The sequence below is a fragment of the Epinephelus lanceolatus genome, chromosome 19, assembly GCF_041903045.1.
Source record: "Epinephelus lanceolatus isolate andai-2023 chromosome 19, ASM4190304v1, whole genome shotgun sequence".
Classification (NCBI taxonomy): domain Eukaryota; kingdom Metazoa; phylum Chordata; class Actinopteri; order Perciformes; family Serranidae; genus Epinephelus; species Epinephelus lanceolatus.
Window position 1 is genome coordinate 5585112 of NC_135752.1, and position 8972 is coordinate 5594083.

Sequence of the window (8972 nt, forward strand, 5' to 3'; positions counted from 1 at the left end):
CTATACAGTGTAGCTTCCCCAAAATCACTTCACACATTAATGGTCTTCTGCTAATCATACTACAACACTTCATTTGGGAAAATATGCTTTTTTGGTTTTGTTTTGTTTTTATTATTATTATTAGTAGTAGTAGTAGTAGTATTATTATAATTATTATTATTAATATTATTATTATTATTATTATTATTATTTTGCTGAATTGTTTTGGAGAAAACTGTTCAGTAATGTCAATACTCTGCAGTGTAGTGTCCCCCAAATCACTACACACATTAATGGTCTCCTGCTGATCATACTAAACACTTTTTGGGAAATATACTATTTCATAATTTTACTGATTTTTTTATTAGAAAAATGATTCAATAACTTCACTATTATAGAGTGTAGTACCATTACCTTAATTTCAACCAACCAGGGGTCCGTTTCACAAAGCAGGTTCAACAAACTCTTGAGTATAATCATGAACTCTGAGTTGATCTACTCTGAGATAGGAAACTCTGAGTTTCCGGTTCCAGAACAGCTGATTTGAATCAGTTTAATCAACTCGGAGTAGTTTCACCAGGAGTTAAGCGCGTGCACCACAACTATAAAAAGCCAGCATCAATGGAGCCCCGATTCGACGAGTCACCATAGCAACGGGGAAGAGGAGGGCTGCGTTTTTCACCCCATTAGAATTACAAATCTTAATGCGCTCATACAGCGAGTTTGCACACGTTTTCAAAAAGAAGTGCAACACCGCTGCAGCTGCAAGGGAGACGGTGTGGGAGAACATTGCTGCTCGGGTCAATAAGTTTAAATGTAGTCCTTTGCAATCACAGTAATATTACAGGGGAAAACTGCTTGAATGGTAGCCTATTAATTTATTTCATTTAGGTGCAATCCCGCGGGGAGAAGCGCACTTGGCAGCAGTTTAGGATGAAATATAAAAACATTGTTCAAACAGGTAAGACCTCGGCATAATCTCATGGGGGTACCTCATTTTGATCATGTTTTACATTGTAAAGTAAATATTAAGTGGCTGTTTGACTGTGCAGTTGTTTTATCCCCAACATAATGCTGTTTTCACACACATAAATGTCTTCTCATCTGTATCATGTTCTGTTAAATAATTAAGCCTATTTAAACTAACACTGACTTCTACTCTGCCAACAGAAAGAAGGCAGATGCCCGTAAAACGAGCACACTTTTCTGACCGCCCTGCGTACAGTTGCCTTACTCAAGTGCTCAGCATCTCCGACATTGTACAAAAAACTTCCATTTGCAAAGCAACGCAGTGCAACACACAATATCTGCTGGAATGTGAGAGCATGACTACGATTGGTAATGTTGCAAATGTAAGCACGGATTAGGTTGTGTATAGTCTGAGTGGGCGGAAGTTTGCTGCAAAGATCAGCCTCTCATTGGGCGGAACAAGCCACCTGCTGAAGTCCCGCCCTACCACCTCCAGTTGTGTAGTAGTTTTCAACCGTTTTCAACACGTCCTTTACTAACTTTTGCGGTGTTTGATCTTGCGGGGATGTAGCCATTTTTCTGCCATGGTTCGCGTCCTGTAGGCAATATTTTTGTGGGCGTGTTACACCAAAACCTGTTTTCCCCGGCAATATTTTTGCAAGTGCACCGTTGTTGTGGCACTGCCCAGAACGATTGTGATTGGTTGAAAGAAATACAAGCAGCCGGGGCGTTTTTTCCTCCAATCTCACAGTGAGAGTCGGCCCAGACAGACCTTTCTTTTCTTGAGAAAGGTCTGGTGAGCGAGACTAGGTTGTGTATGTAGATGATGGACTGCGACGTGAAACGGTACAGCTCAAAAAGATAATTGTCTGGAAATGCTAGAACATCTATGCACGGTCTGATAACCATCTCCCGACGAATATTTAATTCTCTGTGCAGTAATGCTGCACCTTCATCCACGGGATCGTTATCAAAAGGACATGCCAGGTTAGTGAAAAAAGCCACCACCTACTGTGCCTAATGGACTTCTAATATACTGACTCTGATTTTTTAAATGATTTTTTAAAATGACAGACGGCAGAACTAGGCTACGCCAAAACTTGCCTGCTGACTGAATGAATGAGGAAATCAAATGGAATGTGTGGCTCTGAAAGAGGGCGGAGACAGAGAGAAACTCGAGGATCATTGAGAAAAACCTGGTCCCGACCAGGTTAGGTTCACAGAGTCTGTTACTGCTATTAGCTCCAGCACCCGTGCCTTGGGCGGATCGCGCACACCACGGATCCCGTGGGTTGCCATAAATGAGCCTGTCCCAGAGGCATTCAACTACCAGAGGGCTTTTGAAATCTTCTTTTCGAAGCCGCGTAAAATTAAATGCTTTGATTCAGGGTGCCATAATTTGAAATCAGGAGGCATGGAGGGAAGCAGTAATTTGTGTCTGTTTGTGTGTAATTGATGTGAGTCTTACGTCGGGTGCACAACCTATTTTTCCTGTTTTAGCGCAGCGTTTCCCCAGCGCATTCCCCACCCCCAGAACAATGCCGCTGACGTACCTGGCCAGATGCGGGTGGCCAGCTAGCATGCTGTCGGGGAGAGCTGTTAGTGAAGTCATCTGACTACTGACTCTGGTACGCATGCACGCATTTAGCGAACCTCTGTCGGGTCGGCTCCCGAAAATTACCTTCTTTAACATTTTTTATCTACTTTTAACTGTCATACTCTTGGCAAACTGTCTGTACCTTCTCTACGTGACCACTGTTGCAATCGGTCCTACCGATCCCAAGTTTTCACAACTAGCTCATGCCCTGCGCTAGCTAGCTGGCTAACATTAGCCTGCTTTTTGCACTAGCTAGCTTATTTTTAGCATAGCCGCTAACGCTAACGCCATTGATTTTCTCTGCGACCATGCGTCATAGCGAGAAGCCACGCATATCACGTGAAACAGCGGAATTGTAGCTTTCCGACAAGACCGACAAGCACTTGTCGGTAGTCCAATGTTTTCACAGCGAAATAAAATGATAAAATGACACTAAAATGATGTATAACAGAGCTTTCATACAGCTCTGCACACACATCTTGGATGGATTACTCGCGAATGCACAGAAATGCCACGCATATCACATGAAAGCGCAGGAGCAGCGCTTTCCAGTGATACCACACATCATTGTGCTGTCATCCCATCACGCTATAAATCCAGATCGTCTACAAAATAAAAACCTGACGAATTTCTTTACAATCCATTATACAGATCTTGTTATCAGTCACTTCATATAGTGAGGAATATCGTATCTTACCACGTCTTAGGCTTGCGTGTGTTTCTCCCTGTCTATCCACATTTGTAGTCCGGCTTTCAAGATGCACATATCTCCATATTGTCCAGTTGACACTCCATCAAACTTTGTATGACAAGACCAGCCACTTCACCTTTGCGCACCCAGACAACTGCAGCCTAATTATGCATGCATGACAGGGCCGTAGTCACCATATACATTGAGGGGCCGCGTTTAACATATTCTTTCAATATTTCTTAACCCTAGAACATTAACGTAACATTTAGTAGCACCATCACTAACGTCGGGTATATTTTACCTGCTGTGATCCCCGATAAAAAAATCTTCTCATCAAAATATATTAAAGTACAACAATACATGGCAAATTTAAGTACTCTTCTTTTATGTCCTCCTATACAATGTCTCATTAAACCAAAATCATGGGGCGACCCTATAAAAAGGCTCTGAAATTAGTGGAAAAAATAGGGAATTGTTAACAAAAAAAATCTTAAAAATAAATAAATAATGGAGCTGGGAACTTGTTCCTTGGGCCAAGTATTCCTGGGACATGTGAGCCAAGGCAGTGTCCCTACCTCACTGACAACTGTTTGAGAGGTAAACAAAAAATGGCATTTTCTGAGAGGGGAAAAATGACTAGCTGACTATAAATGTTTTGACCTTATGAATTCCCTTGGAAATTACCACTAAGTGATATTTATTCAAAATCATTACACTAACTAAGGATTACATACAAATACCAGGACCACTCTAAATACCTTATACCTTACATACAGTCGGTACAGGCAGGGTAGTAGTGGCGAGGACACACGGGTCAGTGGCAGAGGCAACAGGCCCTGACTTGAAGTGCTAGGCTCAATGCCATCACTATCATCCTCCTCATCATCATCATCATCACTCGGTTCCGGTATGTAGTCTTTATCACTGTCACTGTCATACATCACTTCTGCTTCCACATCATCAACAGCTTCCTCACTGCTTTCCCTGTACAGAAGCTCTTCTATTTCCTTCTGGGACATGTATTTCACTGGTTTTCGGGGCATTCTTTTTTTCTCTATGACTGCTTCAACTTCACCTGTAGCTAGCTTGAAGACGTAAAGGAACTTTAGCTATGCTTTACTCAATTTTTGCCATGCCAGAGTCACAAAGCCTGTGACAAAATGATACCTGTGCATGATATGGGGCAATAAATATGGCAGGCCTGAACATTGTTACCCTTGAAAAGTAATAAGATTGCCTGATTTAATACACACTAACACTAACGTCGGGTAAAATCCACCCAAAAAATAATATACTCGCAATCATAAACATCGGGCAAAAATCACCCGAACACATGCCTGTTGAAAAAAACAGGGATGGGAGCAGGGAAACACGCCTACCTTTGATGACGCAAGTGAGCAGCCTGAAGCTATACCCAAGGACCCAGCCAACTCAGACAAAAGCAACACAATGAAAATCACATGACCACAAATGCGTGGGTGAAAATCACCCGACGTTGGTGTTACCTGATCCTTTAAAAGTTTCTTCTGCCATCTCTCTTCGTAGATTTTGAAGACCTTTTTTCAATGAATCAATGTGAAATGTCGGTGGAATTTCCACAGGAAATCAACCTGTAGGGATATGAATAATAAGACTGTTAACACTTCTTTTTGCAAACTCATTAAACTGTAAATATTTCAATACTCTGTCTGCACATTCAGCTTTCCTGGTACAGAAAGCTCCTATTAAACAAGTCTATCTTATTTTGTCTTCTTGAATATTTCTGACATTATTGAAATTGTTGTGTTCTGTGATTTGATAAGCAACTTCAGGAAGAATAGAACTGTGTGGTGGGTAAACACAACTTGGATGTGAATACAGCTGGCTGATGCGAAATGTTTCTTAATGATTCCTTAATTTTTTCTATTGCTTTGGAAAGTATTTCGTGGTTTCAGGTTCCACAAATCACAATGACTTTTTAATCAAGTTAGACTATGCATTTTATTTTAGTGATCAGGAAAAAATACCTCTGGTGCAGGCTTGGAGCCTTTACTTGTTGGATCATTGCTGCTGTGTTTCTCATCTTTGCTCTTCTGGAGATCTTTGCCAGTTTTTTGGAGTAGACTTAGACTTTTTGGAACTGGAACAGTTTTTGTGTAAAATTTGGAGCTGGCAGTGTGCGGCTTTGCTCCTTCCCTCTTTGCCCAACTCTCCTGAGACTGTGTGATGTCTTTTGACAGCATAGGTTGAAGAAGTAATTGTTCAGAGAAGTTATGAGCAATGATATGTTCTCTGTATCTCCCCTGCAGAGAGCCATACATTTTTCTGACAAAGGTCCCTGGTCTCAATCGCCTCTGCTTTTTGAGAACTGACTGACGATTAAAAAACCATCTCCCCTCATGACAGTTCGTGACCCTGGTTTTACTTGGGGCAAGGATATTATCCTCTTTGTCAGATGCGTACCTCTTCACATTTCCCAACAGCAGACCACTCCAAAGAGGAAAAATACCTAGGTAGTTCTCAAAAAGGACATCAACAATACCTGGGCAGAAGTTTGGATTTTCCTCTTTATTTGGGGTCTTGTCATCTTCTGCCAATAATTGTGTGGGCAATTCTTCTCTAATCATCATGTTCCTTCTGAGACAAGAGACCATCCTCTATTTTTTCTGTCTCTGCCATGTCAGGAATCTTGCATTCTTCTATTAGGGCCTGCATGGCCTTCAGATTTATCTGCACAGCATTGGTGTTGTGTTTGGAAAGCAACACATGGCACAGTACATGGAAGATTTTCAGTGCTGTGGTCATTGAGGTAGCACTTTGCAACCTGGCAAATGCAAATGTTGCAAACTCTTTCAAACCTCTGTCTTTTTAGCCCAATTGAGTGGGTGACAGCTTTCAGCACGTGCAGAGCATATGTGTGACACTGCGGACATTTGAATGTTCATCCAAGTCGTCTCTTTAAACAAACAGCAAAAGCTCTGTCCAAGTAGCTGACAATGCTCTCCCTGTTGAACGACAGAAGTAAACTTTGGAGTAGTACCCAGCTGTAATCTGTTTCAACCTGATGTACTCTCAGTTTTGTGTAACTGCAGTCAAAGTTGTATGCAATATCAAACTAAAAACGTTAATAAGCGCAAATAAATAAGTTTCAACCATAAAATTTGATCAGGTTTTGTACTTTGTCCACTTTTGTGTCAGGATTGGCTGCAGACTGACTTGGCAGAGATGGCTGCCATCTTGTTTTTACATAGATTATTGTAATGTGTTCTTGCTACCACTAGATGGCAGATAAATGCGTCCATAAATAGGAACAAGTCTAAGTTAAGCAAATCAAGTATCAGGTGCAGCAATCCTAAAATGTAATACCCTGATATGAGGATGCAGTGTCACAGGAGGTTAACACTAGTAAATGTGTTTATTTCGACAAAGGTAAAGGACAGATGGATGATATGAAATGATACGTACAGTTTGCAGGCTTGAATCCTGAAATACAGATGGGAGATTAGTAAAAATTAAAACATTTAAGATAAACAAAAAATGGACATACCCCATTAATTTCACTGATTTCTGCTCCTATTTTAAAAGGTAAGAGAGTAATTCTCAATACATGAGTTAAACGCCAGAACTGTACAATACTGGTGTTCACAGTGGAGTACAAATGGGTCTTTGATGAGTAAAAATGTCTTTGTTCCTTGTCATGAATGTTCCTTCTCCAGATGAAGAGTCCAGTGATGCAGAGTGTCGGCAGCAGCAGTCCTACAACAACTTCAGTAACAACAGAACATTGACACTTTGTCTCTACACCTGACTGGACCTGATATTGAAGTCACTTACACAGTTGTTTCTGATCACTGCTTATCCAGTTTGGTGATAATGAGAAAGAAGCTAAGCTAGTTATGGCCCTGTCTTTGCAAATGGCAACAAACATTTACCAAATTTTCCCTGATATATCATAACTAAATGATAAAGATATCATAATTGTATCTGGCAGTTGTCACAGAAGAACTCAGCTGCTTTGCTTAATTAAAGTAGCAATAACAGAGTGTTAACATACAAGATACATTAAAAGTCCATCATTTCACTGGCTTGATGGGAAACTTCATGAGTGACATGTCCTGCTCAGTTGTCCAGCCACCATCACTGTCTTTTAAAAAACAGACAAGTAACACATCATTACATAAATGTAAAATTGATTAATGAATACATAATACAATAAACATTAAACATACATTTACAATGTGAAATAAAACGATTACATTTAAATATCAAACACATAAAGTGTACTTCTTCACTTTTACAGCAGGAAGCTTTCTTTCAGTCTCTTTTAGTTCTGTGAAGCTTTATAATATGACACATATCAAAGTGTTCACTTTGTTTTTCACAATCAGGTGTCTGGATTCAGTCTCAGACAGAGCTCGTAGTTGTTGTCAGGAGCTGTAAGGTCAGAAACAAAATGTCTGTGTGAAACTCCTGAAGTCTCATCTTTCTCTGAACATTTAGAAAAAATAAATGCAGGAAACAGTCTTGAAAAAAATCATCTGCACAATAACTTGAAACACTTTTTAATCTGCAGCATAAAGTGTGTTTTAGATCAGTTGAAATAGAATAAAAGTAAGTTTTACTTACGAGGTGGGGGACTTTTGGCTGAAATCAGGAAAAAAAAGACAAATCAGTTCAGTTACAGCTGTAAATGCCAGAATATCTTCTGTCACCTTTTCCTCACTGAATGTGTTCCCCTCTTCTACTCACTCTGACTCAAAAATAAATCCATTCTACCCTTTTGTTTCATCCTGACTTTATTTCTTTACTGATCTCTTCTCTCCCACATCATTGTGGTATAGTCACATTATCATGACTAACAGGCTCTGAGCCTTGAGACGCTTCCTGTTGGTTGCTTCAAATCATAGGTGCAGGGAACTGATGCTTATTTATTCAGTTCAAATGCAACCTGGATAACAGAACTGAAAAAGTCAGTTTAGCAGATGATGTTTGCATTTTTCTCTCTCACCTGTCTTCCTTTTGTAAACAATGAATGCAATGGCAGTGATGAAGACGAGAGCAAGAACAGCCACTGCAGCAGTGATGAGGACGGTCACGTTTCCAGGCCTCTCTGTTGAACAAACAAACAAACAAAACTTGTTTTGTAGGTTTCATCATTGCCCTTGTTCTGTATTAATTCTGAGTTCAGTAAAGAGTGGACAGGCAGCACAAAGCTGTCACTTGTGTGGTGAAGACAATGTGATGTATAAAATTCTTTCAAACTTTCTATGACTTTGTTAAGTCCTGTTAAGCTTACATGATCTGACCGGTGATCCTGGGTGAGAATGTGCATTGGTTTGATTACATTCTTTAACTGCCTTATTATTATTAGTTCTTAACTTCCCTCAGTCTTACCCCAGTTGGTCCTGATCACTGCTTTGTCCAGTTTGGTGATGATGTCGTCCTTCACACCAGAGAGATGAAACACACAGTCGTACCTCCTCCAGTCTTTTTTTTCTTAGTAAAATGTTTCCCTAAAATAATGATGATGATAAGCCTGTTGAAGACAAAATTAATATTTTTTTTGATAAATTAGCATTATTATGAAATTTGAAAACCAACACAAATAAACAATAACAAATGGTTTGACAGCTATTTCAACAGCGGCTGGAGCCTATCACAGCTGACATTAGGCGAGATGCTGGGTACACCCTGAACAGGCCGTCAAACTATCACAGGGCTGACCACTAAATTTAAATTGGCTGTACTCTGACTTTT

At 40.2% G+C, this 8972-nt stretch overlaps 1 long non-coding RNA gene across 1 annotated transcript; it reads right to left on the minus strand.

Annotated features, from left to right (window-relative positions):
• Positions 1 to 6643: 6643 nt before the first annotated feature.
• On the minus strand, positions 6644 to 8739 carry LOC117269937 (uncharacterized). The gene is made up of 4 exons (XR_013488148.1): positions 8610 to 8739; positions 8224 to 8325; positions 7842 to 7859; positions 6644 to 7649 (listed from the first exon to the last, which is right to left on the minus strand). It is a non-coding gene; the product is annotated as an uncharacterized LOC117269937 (long non-coding RNA).
• Positions 8740 to 8972: the final 233 nt, after the last annotated feature.